This window comes from Xenopus laevis, chromosome 7L (assembly GCF_017654675.1).
Source record: "Xenopus laevis strain J_2021 chromosome 7L, Xenopus_laevis_v10.1, whole genome shotgun sequence".
In the NCBI taxonomy this organism is placed as follows: Eukaryota; Metazoa; Chordata; class Amphibia; order Anura; family Pipidae; genus Xenopus; species Xenopus laevis.
The window spans coordinates 138595587-138613148 of record NC_054383.1 but is presented as its reverse complement, the minus strand read 5'-3'; positions in this window follow the sequence as shown (position 1 = coordinate 138613148).

The window sequence follows — 17562 nt, the reverse complement described above, 5'->3', positions numbered from 1 at the left end:
GCAAAAAGGTACTGTTTATGGGAAAAGTGTATAATGAAATTGGAGTTTGGGCCTATAAATTCAGGTTCAAGGTGACTTTTAAGGAGAACCATTTACCCCCTGCAAGATTTCGTTTGGGGAATGTAAATTTTGATGTCTTTTTTACAGGAATGCCAATTTTTTGTAAGAAATGCAGGAACTATGGACATAATGCAGAGTCTTGTAAAATATGTACAAATTGTGGCAGTAATATGCATTTTTCCAAGGACTGTTCTGAATCTAAAAAATGTAACCTCTGTTTAGAGGTCGGACACTTGTATGCTGCATGCCCTCAACGGAAAAAACAGTTTAAAAAGACTGTTCCCGGTGAAGTTAATGAGGCTGTCCCAATGGGGGAGGGGGAGGCAATCTGAGGCTTCTCCAATTTGCCTCAGAGGGGAAAAAATTCCTTCCTGACTCCAAAATCGGGCTAGTCCCTGGATCAACTTGTACTATGAGCTCTCTTCCATATCCCTGTAATGGATTTGCCTAGTGCAGTCCCATTAAGGGTATAAGTGGATATTGTTACATCCCAGGTGCAGGACTTTACATTTATCAACATTGAATCTCATTTGCCACTTTTGCCGGTTTGGGAAGATCATGTTGCAAGTGTATGGAATGGAAGTGAATGTAAATGAATTGAATTAATTGGGCTGATAGTTTTGTGTCATCTGCAAAAACTGATACATTACTTATATCACCCTCCCCTAAGTCATTAATGAACAAGTTAAATAAAAGTGGCCCCAATACTGAGCCCTGAGGGACCCCACTAAGAACCTTACTCCAAGTAGAGAATGTCCCATTAACAACCCCCCTCTGTACCCGATCCTGTAGCCAGTTTCCTATCCATGTGCAAACGACTTCATTAAGCCCAACAGACCTTAGTTTAGAAAGCAGTCATTTGTGGGGCACAGTATCAAACACTTTGGCAAAATCCAAATAGATCTACTGCCCCCCCCCCCACTGTCCAGCATCTTACTTACCTCATCATAAAAAGCAATCAAATTTGTCTGACATGACCTATCCTTCATAAAGAAGGAGCAAGAAGCTGTATCAGCGGGGGAGGGGGTGTCTGTTTCTGCTTCTGTTTAGGCACTACCTGATTTAACCCTTTCTTTTGAAGATGTGTTTTTTGGGGGGTTGCAAAGTCCTATCCAGGAACCAGATGAGATTGGTGAACCTGTGGCCAAGAAACAAGTAACAAAAAGGAAACCAAGGCAAGAAAAGACGGCAACTAAAGGTGATATGTTGTATGAATATTGGAAAGACAAATCTGATGTTGATATTAAAAGTTTTTTTTGATAGTTGGTCTGAAGAACAAAAAAGAGCCTTTAGAAAAAGAGTGGACATTGATTTCTGCAAAAGAAGTAAGAAAGAAAATACTAGTTTGTGAAAAAATGGAAATAAAGGTTTTTTTTTAAATAATATGCAAATAAAAGCTGGGAAATGTTTCTGAAATGCAAATGACATGTTAATAAAGTCTGGGAAATTTTTTTTCTCCATCAAACGTCACATCATAGACACCCCTTTGGGGTAATCCTGGATCGCAAGGATCTCCTTCCTCTGGACACCTCCGAAATCCTTCAAAATAGTATCTGCAATATGCAGAAGCAGATTTTCGCGGTTCACCTCCTGGACGATAATTCGTATTGAGTGCTTAACTCGTGCGTAGCCCGGGACCAAGCACTCCTCCAGCTTCGCCATAAATGACTCCACTGGAGTGGGGTGATCGCCGCCCGTTGTCAGAAGAAAGGTCTCTTCCCCAAAAGCAGCAAGAGGCTTAAGATGGTTACTGCCACCCATGCCTGCTAGGCCAAGGAGAAACGTCTTCCGACACCCTGAGGTTCCGATACGAGATCTTTGCCAAAAGGCCGAGAAGCGATCCTAGTGAATTAACTGAAATTGGGCAAAAGTTTACACAAAAGGTTGGAGAGGAATTTCTGGAATGGGTTTTACGTGTCTGGGATTTAGGCAGTGATGGTATTATGCTGATGGACAGAGAAGCAGTGGGTTTAGGACAACTGGGATATTTTCCTTATTGCATTTAATTAGTGATTCTATTGCACAGACTATAGACAGTACCTATGAATTAATAGACCGACCCCCTGGGAAGTTACAACAGAGGGGATGTAGAGACTGAGAGCAATGGGGTGTATGTCTGGTATCACTCCCGATCCTTTATCTGACAGAGGGGTGAGACATGTAGTGGTTGACTGGGGGGGTCCTGACATGTCGGCTTTTACACCATTGATGTTGAGAGCTTTAGAAGCAAAAGAAGGAAGTACAATTTATGATGCGGCTCTTGGGTCAAATGGGAGAAATGAATGTTGACAGAAGGAACCAGCAATGGAGTTTAGCTAAGGGGGGAGAGGAGGGGCATACACGTGTTACAATTAATCATAATCATAATAATAATTAAAGTGATGCCTTCTGGAATCAGAAGTTATTTACTTGTCTCATGCCATGCACACAGCACCTTTGTACCTTTGGCCAACTATGCATCCAGAACCACTGGTTTATAGCAGTTCTGGATGCATAGTTGGCCAAAGGGACACAAAGGAATGATTTGTATGTCTCCACCCATGATGCCTTATGGGAGAATCAAAACTCTTATTTTGGTATCTAGGCAGTGCTGTGTGTCTGGCATGAGACAAGTAAATACCTTCTAAATCCAGAAGGCATCACTTTGCATACCATTGCTAGCTAATGGCTTTTTGACTCCTTTCAGCCATTCTCACCATAACCAGAATTGGTTCCTTTTTTTTTTTTAATCACTCTCAGACAAATGTTTCTAGATTTGCTAAATTGTAGTGTTCCAATAGGAACTATTGATGGAAAGGAGACTAAATTTCTGCTCGCGATGTGGAGGGAACTAACAGCAAAGGGGAAGGGAGGCCAGCCAAACCTAAAAAGGTTGCCCTCAGTGATGTTAAGGAATTAACTCCATCAGCTCCTCCTATAATTTACTTAGATGAGGAGAGGAGCCCAACCCCATTAGCTCTTCCCTCCACATTGCCATATGCAGAGACCAACAAAATGCAGTTGCAATGACTGAAAGGTTGGGATGCAAAGCTGCTGTTGCTATACCTGTTGGAATGCAATTAGGTAAAAGTCTTACCACCAAACCTGAAACTGAACCTGAAACAATGCCATCTTCCAGGTGGTCAAAAGGAGATAACAATGACAACTGACATGATGGTGGAGGTTGGCATTTTCAGACTGGTAGTCAGTCTATTCAGTGCCCCAATGTGGCCAGTAAAAGAGGCAGATAGCTCTTGGCTTTTACCCATTGATTACAGAGAAGTGGATAAAGTAGAGTCTCCTTTGGACGTATCAGTGCAAGAAATGGTAACATTTGTGGAACAAGTGACTGATGCATTTACGAGTTTGGTTAAAAATCAAGGACTGGCTCAAAGTATGACGTTCATGGACATTATATGGACTGGCTCAATCAAACTTATTCCACAACTGGTTTTGGACTGTATAATAGAGGCACAACACATCACTGGACTGTTTTGTTACTGGATACATTATGTCCCACTGACTGTTCAATTTACTTTGTTACAAGGAAAAAGACTGTTTTTTCACTTGAGGGAAAAGAACACAATTGCCCTGTAAACTGCTATGGAAGGAATACAATTCATTGTACTGTATACTGCCTTGTAAACTGATGAAAGAACTATTATTGATGTCAACAACATAGCCGCCTAGACTGTATGACAATTTGACATCACCGCTATCCCGTAATACCATAGGGAGAGAAAAACCCACCAAGTCTACTTCTTTTCCATATCAGTCAAAGTTGACCAAACACCAATCACCAATCCATGTCAAAGACTGCCTGTCAACAACATAGCACTTTGCCTATTATAGATTACCCCCTTCAATACAAAAGAATAGGAAGAACCACACCCATCAGTTACAAGAGCTGTCAGTCACATAGCCCATTGCCTAGACTCTATGACAATTTGACAATGCCGCTATCCCGTAATACCATAGGGAGACAACAACCCACCAAGTCTCCTTCTTTTCCAAATCAGTCAAAGTTGACCAATCACAAGTGGACTTTCCAATCCGGGTCAACAACATAGCCCTTTGCCTAGACTTTATGACAATTTGACATTGCCGCTATCTCGTAATACCATGGGGAGAGAAAAACCCACCAAGTCTCCTTCTTTTCCATATCAGTCAAAGTTGACCAATCACAAGAGGACTTTCCACTCCAGGGCAACAACATAGCCCTTTGCCTAGACTATATGACAATTTGACTTTATCGCTATCCCGAAATACCATAGGGAGAGAACAACCCACAAAGTCTCATTAATTTCCATATCAGTCAAAGTTAACCAATCACAAGAGGACTTTCCAATCAAGGTCAACAACATAGCCCTTTGCCTAGACTCTATGACAATTTGACATCACCACTATCCCGTAATACCACAGGGAGAGAACAACCCACCAAGACACCTTCATTTCCATATCAGTCAAAGTTGACCAATCACAAGAGGACTTTCCAATCAAGGTCAACAACATAGCCCTTTGCCTAGACTCTATGGCAATTTGACGTCGCCGCTATCCCGTAATACTATAGGGAGAGAACAACCCACCAAGACTCCTTTATTTCCATATCAATCAAAGTTGACCAATCACAAGAGGACTTTCCAATCCAGGTCAACAACATAGCCCTTTGCCTAGACTCTATGACAATTTGACATCACCGCTATCCGGTAATACCGTAGGGAGAGAAAAACCCACCAAGTCTCCTTCTTTTCCATATCAGTCAAAGTTGACCAATCACAAGAGAACTTTCCAATCCATGTCAAAGACTGCCTGTCAACAACATAGCCCTTTGCTTATTATAGATTACCCCCTTCAATACAAAAGAATAGGAAGAACCACACCCATCAATTACAAGAGCTGTCAGTCACATAGCCCATTGCCTAGACTCTATGACAATTTGACAATGCCGCTATCCCATAATACCATAGGGAAACAACAACCCACCAAGTCTCCTTCTTTTCCAAATCAGTCAAAGTTGACCAATCACAAGTGGACTTTCCAATCTGGGTCAACAACTTAGCCCTTTGCCTAGACTCTATGACAATTTGACGCCGCCGCTATCTCATAATACCATGGGGAGAGAAAAACCCACCAAGTCTCCTTCTTTTCCATATCAGTCAAAGTTGACCAATCACAAGAGGACTTTCCAATCCAGGTCAACAACATAGCCCTTTGCCTAGACTTTATGACAATTTGATGTCGCCGCTATCCCGTAATACCATAGGAAGAGAACAAGCCACCAAGTCTCCTTCATTTCCATATCAGTCAAAGTTGACCAATCTTTTTTTTTTTTAAATTTTTTATTAAAATTCAATCATAAAAACATTTAATCAAAAAAAATAAACATTTTCATTTCAATTTGTAGAAAGAAAAATTCCAAAGTATTTCAGTACATATTTCAAAAACAATAAATAATTCAGGATATTCCAATACATGTACATAATGTATTAAACAATTTATGAAAAACACATTTCAAAAGAAATTAGTACATGAAGGAAATTATCAATCCAGATTCCAGGACCTCCACTTTTTGAATTTCCATATCCCTTCTGCATCTATCTTTCTAAATCTTTTCTGGTCACATAAGACATATAAAAATAAATTCCCACAGATCATATTGACACATTCATTAACTTCAATAACAGTTTTATTGAATATCAAAATGTTTCGCACATCCCACAGAACTTCTTTCACACAGTTAACCAAAAGCCACAGAATTCTGGCTTGTTTACCTTCAATATTACATAACCCATATAACATCATATTAAAAGTTAGGATTTGTACTCCTGTTAACTCTTTCATCAACTTTCCCATCCTCTTCCACACTTCTTTAGCATACATGCAGTTCCAAAACACATGTGTAATATTTTCAATCTTCCCACACACTTCTCTCTCACATATCTCCCTTTCAACCAACCCTCTCCTCCTCTGAAATTCACGTGTTGGTAGACACCCATGTACTGCCATCCAAGCCAAATCTTTCTGCCTATTCATTAAATTTTTCTCATTCACCATATTCCACACTTTCTTACTTTCATTTTCTGTCAAGCCACCAATTCTTTCCATTTCTTCTCTCTCTTCTACCAACTTCAAAACATTCTTATTTTCACACCAATCTTTCACTACCACATTCTCCAAATTATTTCTCCTAATACAACGATCCACTCTTACATAAAACCACGGTGACTTAAAACACACAGGTTTACTCAAATTTACTTCACACAAACCATATTTCCGCAAAACATTTCCAGCTGCATATCTTACCATACACCCTGACAAACCTTCTATTTTTTTCCACAGGCCATCCACACATCTCTGGCTCATTCCATAACCCAAAAACTTTACACACACTTTTCTCTACATTCAACTTAAAACCACTTGCCATACAAAATAATTCAATTAACATTTTTGCTCTCCTCAAACCCACATTTGATTTACATACCACAGTTACATCATCCATATAGCCAATGACACTTAGATCTCTCCCATCACTCCCAGGTATTTCCACTCCTCTCACTAATTTGTCTTTTCTTAACATGCACATCAAAGGTTCAATCACACAAACAAACAAAACAGGTGAAAGTGGGCAGCCTTGCCTCACCCCTGATTTCACACTTACGCTTTCACTCAAAAATCCATTCACTTGAACTTTACTTATAATATCCTTATACAAACTTTTAATCCAACCAAGAAATTTATTTGGCACTCCCATATACTCCAAAACTTTAAACATAAATCCATGCACCACCCTATCAAAAGCTTTCTCAAAATCCACTTTCACTACACCAACAGGCACCTCTCTATCTTTACTGTACCAAATTGCATCTCTTAATAACATCAAGCTTTCAGCAATCTGTCTCCCAGGCACAGCACACACTTGCTCAAAACCTACCATTTTCCCAATCACTCCTTTCATTCTATTTGCAATCATTTTTGCTATTATTTTGTAATCTGTATTTAGTAATGAAATAGGCCTCCAGTTCTTTAGATCTTTCTGCCCACCTTTTTTATATAACAAAATAATGATCCCTTCTTTCATACTTTTAGATAATTCACCCACTTCCAAAACATACTTACATACTTCATACACATTATCACCTATCAAATGCCAGAATGCACTATAATATTCCACTGGTAAGCCATCACTACCAGGGACTTTCCCATTTTGCATACCCTTCAAACATTCATCACACTCTTTTTTTGAGATATCTTTGTCAAGATCCTCCTTATCAAAAACATCCAAACATTCCACAATTTCACCCAAGCAATCTTTCTCAAGAGATTTGTCTTTTTCAGAATAAAGACTTTTATAAAAACATTGAACAGTCTTGAGAATTTCACTCTTCCCTTTTACATCTTCCCCATTTTCATCCAACACCTTTAACATACCAATTCTTTTCCCAAAAACCTTTTTAAAGAAAAATTTTGAACATTTTTCATCATTCTCCTTAACAGTCAATTTAGCCTGAGCTATAATTTTCTTCCTATTTTCCTCTAACAGTTTTCTCACAGTTTGCCTAGCTTCTTTAATTTCCTCATTTACCTCCTCCCCCAACCGTCTCAACTCCTCCAAGTATTCCAATCTTAATTGCCATCTTTCATACTCATACCTTTCTTTCTTTGCCTTCTCACACCCCTTTTTAACAAAAAATCTCTTTGTCTCTATCTTTACCCATTCAAACCAGTTTACAATATTTTCAAAATCATTTTTTTTTCTCTTCCTATTTCTTGAAAATGAATTCATACTCATTCTTAATAGCCACATCATCCAACAAAGTAACATTTAGTTTCCATACACCCTTCCCATATTCATTCTCACCATTTATACTTACTACACACTCTAAACATGCATGATCCGCAAAAGGCAATCTTCTTAAATTAAAGTCCTGGATCTGGATTGATCTGAGAAAACAAAAATCAATTCGTGAACACACATTTCACTATCACTAAAGTAAGTAAACCCTTTATTTTTAACACCATATTCCTTGTAGGCATCTCGGAAACCAAAGGTACTTATGATATCTTTTAATTCTTTACTAGAATTATCCAAGCCTCCAGTTCCATCCCTCCCACCTTCTCTATCACCAGCATTAATTATACAGTTGAAATCGCCTACTAGTATAAAATTATCTCGACCACAAAGAAAATATTTTAGTTTTTCAAACAGTTGAAATCTTTCCCTTTTATCTGCAGGGGCATACACATTTATTAATTTAAATTCTTGGTCATTATAGCGAAAATGAACGAATAGGGCTCTCCCTTGGACTATGTGAAAAACTTTAGAAATAACAAAAGATTTATTTTTAAACAGAACACCAACTCCGGCGTTAATTTCTCTAATTAACTCCACCCAGAACCTTCTCTGCCCATTAAAAGTCCCGAAAACATTTTTTCTTTTCTCACCTGGAGACACAAACCTGCAATATCTCCTTAAAAAGGCTCGGATTTCCTCATCTCTTACAAAGGGGTTAAACATGTGGACTGTAATCGGCACTCTCTGTTTCGCTTTGTTCATAACAAACTGGATACCATTCAAATCTGCATGGTCTTCCTTTTCCAAATATCGCTGGTAGCAGGTTTGCAGTAGGGTTTCATTGACGAATGAAACATCAAAAAAGCCTTGCAGTGGGAAGGATTGGACACAGAAGATGGATTCTCTTGCCATCCCAAAAACTCCATCAATAATCTTGATCTGCACGTGCATTAGGCCCCACGTTTGCCTCTTCTCATCGGGAATGAACAGCCGAACTGTATTTGGTGCATCAGGTGCCACCACGGAAGCCATCATACATCAGAAAGGAAAACACCTTCTCACATGTGCATGCCTGGAACCCAATAGCAGCATCTCACCAACCACTTAAGGAAGAATGGAAGGGCCGAGAGCAGGGTCCTTCTGTTTGAATGTGTAGGCAGTCCTTCACCAAATCTCAAGAACTGTCAGTCCCATGATAGGATCTGACATTCCAATCCAGGTCAAAGACTGCCTTTCAAGAACATAGCCCTGTGCCTAGACTCTATGACAATGTGCCACCACCGCTATCCTGTAATACCATAGGGAGAGAACAACTCACCAAATCTCCTTCATTTCCATATCAGTCAAAGTTGACCAATCACAAGAGGACTTTTCAAACCAGTTCAAAGACTGCCTGTCAACAACATAGCCCTTTGCCTACTATAGATTCCTCCCTGCCATAGAAAAGAATAGAAAGACCCACAGCCTTCTACGACAAGAGCTGTCAGTCAAATGGCCCTTTGCCTAGCCTCTATGGCAAATTAGCCATTGCCTAAGCACTCCCATAATATAAGCAAACATTCCAACACATTACCATGTGTTGACCTGTGCCAAGTAAGCCTCAACTTCCCTAACCAGTAACACCATAGGGAGAGAAAAAGGTCTTCTTCATTTCCATATCGGTCAAAGTTGACCAATCACAAGAGGACTTTCCAATCCAGGTCAAGGACTGCCTGTCAACAACATAGCCCTTTGCCTAGACTCTATGACAATTTGACATTGCCGCTATCCCGTAATACCATAGGGAGAGAAAAAAACGGCAAAGCTTTCTTCATTTCCATATCGGTCAAAGTTGACCAATCACAAGAGGACTTTCCAATCCAGGTCAAAGAGTGCCTGTCAACAACATATCCCTTTGCATAGGCTCTATGACAATTTGACATTGCCGCTATCCTGTAATACCAGAGGGAGAGAAAAACTGGCAAAGTCAACTTCATTTCCATATCGGTCAAAATTGACCAATCACAAGAGGACTTTCCAATCCATGTTAAAGAATGCCGGTCAAACAACATAGCCTTTTGCCTACTATAGATTCCTCGCTGCCATGCAAAGAATAGGAAGACCCACAACCTTCTATGACAAGAGCTGTCAGTCCCATATACCTTTGCCTAAGCACTCCCATGATAAAAGCAAACATCCCAACACATGTGTTAACCTGTGCCTAGTAAGCCTCAACTTCCCTATCACGTAAAACCATAGGAAGAGAAAAAACGGCAAAGTCTTCTTCATTTCCATATCGGTCAAAATTGACCAATCACAAGAGGACTTTCCAATCCAGGTCAAAGACTGACGGTCAAACAACATAGCCTTTTGCCTACTATAGATTCCTCCCTGCCATACAAAGAATAGGAATACCTACAGCCTTCTATGTCAAGAGCTGTCAGACCCATACCCCTTTGCCTAGGCTCTATGTCAAATTAGCCATTGATTAAGCACTCCTATGATAAAAGCTAACATTCCAACACATTACCATGTGTTGACCTGTTCCTAGTAAGCCTCAACTTCCCTATCCCGTAATACCATAGGGAGAGAAAAAAACGACAAAGTCTTCTTCATTTCCATATCAGTCAAATTTGACCAATCACAAGATGACTTTCCAATCCAGGTCAAGGACTGCCTGTCAACAACATAGCCCTTTGCCTAGACTCTATGACAATTTGACATTGCCGCTATCCCGTAATACCATAGGGAGAGAAAAAAAGGCACAGTTATCTTCATTTCCATATCGGTCAAAGTTGACCAATAACAAGAGGACTTTCCAAACCAGGTCAAGGACTGCCTGTCAACAACATAGCCCTTTGCCTAGACTCTATGACAATTTGACATTGCCGCTATCCCGTAATACCATAGGGAGAGAAAAAAATGGCAAAGTCATCTTCATTTCCATATCGGTCAATGTTGACCAATCACAAGAGGACTTTCCAATCCATGTTAAAGACTGCCTGTCAACAACATAGCCCTTTGCATAGACTCTATGACAATTTGACATTGCTGCTATCCCGTGATTCCAGAGGGAGAGAAAAACTGGCAAAGTCAACTTCATTTCCATATCGGTCAAAATTGACCAATCACAAGAGGACTTTCCAATCCATGCTAAAGACTGCCGGTCAAACAACATAGCCTTTTGCCTATTATAGATACCTCCCTGCCATACAAAGAATAGGAAGACCCACAGACTTCTATGTCAAGAGCTGTCAGTTCCATATCCCTTTGCCTAAGCACTCCCATGATAAAAGCTAACATTCCAACACATTCCCATGTGTTGACCTGTGCCTAGTAAGCCTCAACTTCCCTACCCCGTAATACGATAGGGAGAGAAAAAACAGCAAAGTCTTCTTCCTTTCCATATCGGTCAAAATTGACCAATAACAAGAGGACTTTCCAATCGAGGTCAAAGACTGCCGGTCAAACAACATAGCCTTTTGCCTACTATAGATTCCTCCCTGCCATACAAAGAATAGGAAGACCCACAGCCTTCTATGACAAGAGCTGTCAGTCCCATATCCCTTTGCCTAGGCTCTATGGCAAATTAGCAATTGCCTAAGCACTCCCATGATAAAAGCTAACATTCCAACACATGGCCATGTGTTGACCTGTGCCCAATAAGCCTCAACTTCCCTATCCCGTAATACCATAGAAAGAGAAAAAACTGCAAAGTCTTTTTCATTTCCATATCGGTCAAAATTGACCAATCACAAGAGGACTTTCCAATCCAGGTCAAAGACTGCCTGTCATCAGCATAGCCCTTTGCATAGACTCTATGACAATTTGACATTGCCGCTATCCCGTAATACCATAGGGAGAAAAAAAAATGGCCAAGTCTTCTTCATTTCCATATCGGTCAATGTTGACCAATCACAAGAGGACTTTCCAATCCATGTTAAAGACTGCCTGTCAAACAACATAGCCTTTTGCCTACTATAGATTCCTCCCTGCCATACAAAGAATAGGAAGACCCACAGCCTTCTATGACAAGAGCTGTAAGTCCCATATCCCTTTGCCTAGGCTCTATAGCAAATTAGCATTGCCTAAGCACTCCCATGATAAAAGCTAACATTCCAACACATTACCATATGTTGACCTGTGCCTAGAAAGCCTCAACTTCCCTATCCCTTAATACCATAGGGAGAGAAATAACGGCAAAGTCTTCTTCATTTCCATATCGGTCAAAATTGACCAATCACAAGAGGACTTTCCAATCCAGGTCAAAGACTGCCTGTCAACAACATATCCCTTTGCATAGACTCTATGACAATTTGACATTGCTGCTATCCCGTGATACCAGAGGGAGAGAAAAACTGGCAAAGTCAACTTCATTTCCATATCGGTCAATGTTGACCAATCACAAGAGGACTTTCCAATCCATGTTAAAGACTGCCTGTCAACAACATAGCCCTTTGCATAGACTCTATGACAATTTGACATTGCTGCTATCCCGTGATTCCAGAGGGAGAGAAAAACTGGCAAAGTCAACTTCATTTCCATATCGGTCAAAATTGACCAATCACAAGAGGACTTTCCAATCCATGCTAAAGACTGCCGGTCAAACAACATAGCCATTTGCCTACTATAGATTCCTCCCTGCCATACAAAGAATAGAAAGACCCACAGACTTCTATGTCAAGAGCTGTCAGTTCCATATCCCTTTGCCTAAGCACTCCCATGATAAAAGCTAACATTACAACACATAGCAATGTGTTGACCTGTGCCTAGTAAGCCTCAACTTCCCTATCCCGTAATACCATAGGGAGAGAAAAAACGGGAAAAGTCTTCTTCATTTCAATATCGGTCAAAATTGACCAATCACAAGAGGACTTTCCAATCCATGTTAAAGACTGCCGGTCAAACAACATAGCCTTTTGCCTACTATAGATTCCTCCCTGCCATACAAAGAATAGGAAGACCCACAGCCTTCTATGACAAGAGCTGTCAGTCCCATATCCCTTTGCCTAGGCTCTATGGCAAATTAGCAATTGCCTAAGCACTCCCATGATAAAAGCTAACATTCCAACACATGGCCATGTGTTGACCTGTGCCCAATAAGCCTCAACTTCCCTATCCCGTAATACCATAGAAAGAGAAAAAACGGCAAAGTCTTTTTCATTTCCATATCGGTCAAAATTGACCAATCACAAGAGGACTTTCCAATCCAGGTCAAAGACTGCCTGTCATCAGCATAGCCCTTTGCATAGACTCTATGACAATTTGACATTGCCGCTATCCCGTAATACCATAGGGAGAGTAAAAACGGCAAAGTCTTCTTCATTTCCATATCGGTCAAAATTGACCAATCACAAGAGGACTTTCCAATCCATGTTAAAGACTGCCGGTCAAACAACATAGCCTTTTGCCTACTATAGATTCCTCCCTGCCATACAAAGAATAGGGAGACCCACAGCATTCCATGTCAAGAGCTGTCAGTACCATATCCATTTGCCTAGGCTCTATGGCAAATTAGCCATTGCCTAAGCACTCCCATGATAAAATCTAACATTCCAACACATTGCCATGTGTGGACCTGTGCCTAGTAAGCCTCAACTTCCCTATCCCGTATTACCATAGGGAGAGAAAAAACGGCAAAGTCTTCTTCATTTCCATATCGGTCAAAGTTGACCAATCACAAGAGGACTTTCCAATCCATGTTAAAGACTGCCTGTCAAACAACATAGCCTTTTGCCTACTATAGATTCCTCCTTGCCATACAAAGAATAGGAAGACCCACAGCCTTCTATGACAAGAGCTGTCAGTCCCATATCCCTTTGCCTAGGCTCTATGGCAAATTAGCCATTGCCGATTTTTCGATTTTAAATAGTTTATTAACAACAAAAATAATTACATCATCAGAAAAAAAAAACAATAATAATAAATTACAGAACTAAAACAGGAAAATAATATTTTCACATTTCTTGACAAGTAAATTTGACAGAATTACTTGACAATATTATTCCATTGTTTAAACCCCCAAATTAACATTGCTTTTTCATTTCCGAGATATTTTTTATCTCTTAAAAAATAAATATACATTTGACTAAAAGCAATTCGAATACAGGTTTTAACATCGATAACATCAGTTTTAAAAAGTAAAATATTTCTGCATTTCCAAATAGCATTTTTCAAACAATTAATTATCATCCAACAAATTTCAAACTGTTTTATGGATGGACAAATAAAAAGACCATATAAAACCATTTGATAATTAAAATTCTTAAGATCCCCAACTTGCTTAAAAAGAGGTCCTACTGTTTTCCAGAGCTCTTGCGCATAGGGGCAATTCCAAAACACATGTAATATGGTCTCATCATTGCAGCATGAGTTCCTCGGGCATTTCCCCCGTGCCAACATCCCCCTTTTATGTTGGAATTCACGCGTGGGGAGGCACTGGTGGACAATGGCCCAAGAGAGGTCTTTGTGGACATTTGCAAGATACTTCCCAAACACATTGCGCCACACTTTCTTAGATTTTTGCTGGGAAAAATTTGAAACAGATAAAACAATTTCATCATTTTTCTTTAAAACCTTGGTAACCTGTTTTTGATTCCCCAATATTTCAGAGTTGACCTCTTTCAGGCGGAAGGATCTAATTGCCTTTTCAAGTACCACATAGTGCTTTGGGGGACATAATAATACAGGTGAATTCAAAGGAACCCGGAACCAATGTTTAAAAATCATACCTGCTGCATATTTAAGAAAGCAACTAAAAATTCCATCCGTATTTAAAAGTTTAAAACAAAAGCAGAAATATTTAACATAAAAGAATAAAAGAAGGTTGGGAACATCTTTACCGCCATTTATCTTCTCTTTATACATATAATCTCTCTTTAATTTCTCCATTGTTGAACCCCACAAAAACTTAAAACATACCCTGGTGAGTTTTCTTATGTATAAGTAAGAAGGAGGGAAAACCAGAGCCACATGGAGCATAATAGGTAATAGAATCATTTTTATGATTAAAACTTTCCCTTCCATTGTGAGCTTTCTCAAATTCCACATTAAAACCTTCCTTTCCATTTTTATTAAAACTGAATCCCAATTTGGGGTGCTTGTATTTGCAGCATTAAAAACAATTCCTAAAATTTTGATATGATCCTGTTTAACACTGATTTCAGGGGTGAGAGACTCATCCCACACCCCTATACCCAGACAATTGCATTTGTGTAAGTTTAACTTAAAACCAGACGCACAGCAGAAAATGGACGTCTGAAAAAGTGCTCTTTTTAAGGAGTAGGAGGAAGAGCATAAAACAGTGACATCATCCATATAGCTTAACACTTTAGCTTGTCGTCCTCCTCCACCGGGGACATGAATACCTCGAATGACTTTATCAGATCTTAAAAGAATTAAAAGAGGTTCAATCGCACAAATAAACAGAAAGGGGGATAAGGGACATCCCTGTTTCACCCCTGACTTTAAAATTACCTGCTGGGTTAAAAAGCCATTAATAGAAATTTGATTAAAACAGGACCTATATAAAACCTTTATGCTTTTTAAAAGAATATCAGGTATTGCCATTTTTTCCAAAATGCTAAAAAGAAAAGAATGAGAAAGGCGATCGAAAGCTTTCTCAAAATCAATGGATAAAATAGCAAGATTTAACTTTCTTTCTTTACAGTACCAGATAACATCACGTATTATATTGAGGGATTCAGACATGCTTCTTCCAGGAATCCCACATACCTGGTCTGGATGGATTAACTTTTCAGCAAAAGGTTTTAAACGTAAAGCAATAAGTTTGGCCATGATTTTATAATCGACATTTAGGAGAGTAATAGGCCTGTAGTTTTCTAGGCTCTCCTTGTTGCCCTTTTTAAAAATTAAAGACACAATCCCTCTTCTCCAGGAAGGGGGTAAAATATCAACAGTAAAAACCTCTTTATACAATAATAAAAGATCGTCTTTTAAAAGGTCCCAAAAGTGTAAATAAAATTCCACTGGTAGGCCATCCTCACCAGGGGTTTTACCAAATAAAAAGCTTTTAAAAACCATTAGCAGTTCTTCAATGGTGATATCTTTGGATAAAAGCTCTTGATCTAAAACACTTAATTTACACTCTAAAACATTCAAACAATCTTTTAAAATAGAGGCATCGATACTTTTTTCATTAAATAGAAGCTGATAAAAATTAAATGCAATGTCTAAAATTTCACTCATTTTAGTTTTACCATCAAGTGAGGAAATGAGTTCTTTTTTGTCCATAACTTTTTTAAAGAAAAACCTAGAACATTTCTCGCCTTCTTCTAGGTGCTGGACATGTGCATTAAAGATTATTTCTTTACCTTTTTTGTCGATCAGCTTCTTGATTTCCGCTTTTAAGGAAAAAATATCATGGTCAACATCAATATCGACACTTTGCATTTTTAAAAGCGCTTGTAATCTTAAATTTAAAATATAAAACCATTGTTTTTTCCGTTTTGCGGCTATCTTACCCGCTTTGACAAAAAATGCTTTGATTTTTGGCTTAACACCCTCCCACCAATGTAGCATTGAATCACGGGGATTACGTGCATTCTGCCAACATTGATAGGTCCGTTTAAACCGGTCACACAATTGGGGATCATCCAGCAATTGAAGATTTAGTTTCCAGAGACCTCCATTTACCCTTTTTTCCCCGGAGATTTCTAGGTGAGCACATAAAACCTTATGATCTGAAAACACGTTAATTAAAAGATCACATTTAAAAGGGTTAAAAGCCTCGGATAAAAATATAAAATCAATTCTGGACTGTATCCTCCCATTTGACCATGTTGTATCAGGGTTGGTAAAAAGCATTTTAAAACTATCTTTTAGCCTAAAATCGTCAATAAAATTTTTTAACAGATAAGATGTTCGGTCTCTATTGTTAGGGTCACCTCCTTGTCGATGTTCACCTGCAAAGACACAATTAAAGTCTCCGCCTACTAGTAGAGGAGATGACCCAACAGCAAACAATGGTAACATTTCAAAAAGATCAGCCCTATCCTGCTTATCAGGAGAGGCATAAATATTTAAAAGACGTAAAAAAAGACCCTTAAAAAACACATGTACTAAAACCGCTCGACCAGGTAAAATTTCAGTGACAGTCTGAATAGAGGTGTGGGTTCCACGAAACAGTATTCCCACTCCTGCGCACTTGTTCTCATTTGAACCGGACCAAACGGACAGTCCCAGTTTCCAATCTTTTTTCAGGTGAGTATAGTCCGTACTGCTTTCAATTGCACACTCCTGTAAAAAACATATATCAAAGTCCAAAGTCTCAAGGTAGGAGAATAAAGCCGCCCTACGGCTAGGGCTCTTTATGGATCTCACATTTAGTGAGGAAAGTTTAAGAGAAGTCATTATGAAAACTTATAAAGGAACAGTGTCCATATCGAATTCAAAGCAGGGGATATATTGAGAACCCCCCAATCCTTGTTGAGGAGAGGGAGGATCAGCAAAATTTACCGGATCCGGGGAAGATACATAGCATGCGTCCACCACGATCTGGAGTTCTCCTTCGCTTGAACTTGAAGACAACGAAAACTGTTTCTTTTGAACACTGTCTTTCTCAATTCGCAGACGCTTCTCTGCAGGATGTTGATCTTCCTCCTCTTTTCCTTGAGATACATGAGCCACTCCACTGACCTTCGGACCACCAGGACCCTCCAAGACAGACTTCTCCATCCCAGACACTCCCGGAACCTCCTTCTGGCCACGGCGCGACCTTCTCCTGGACTTTT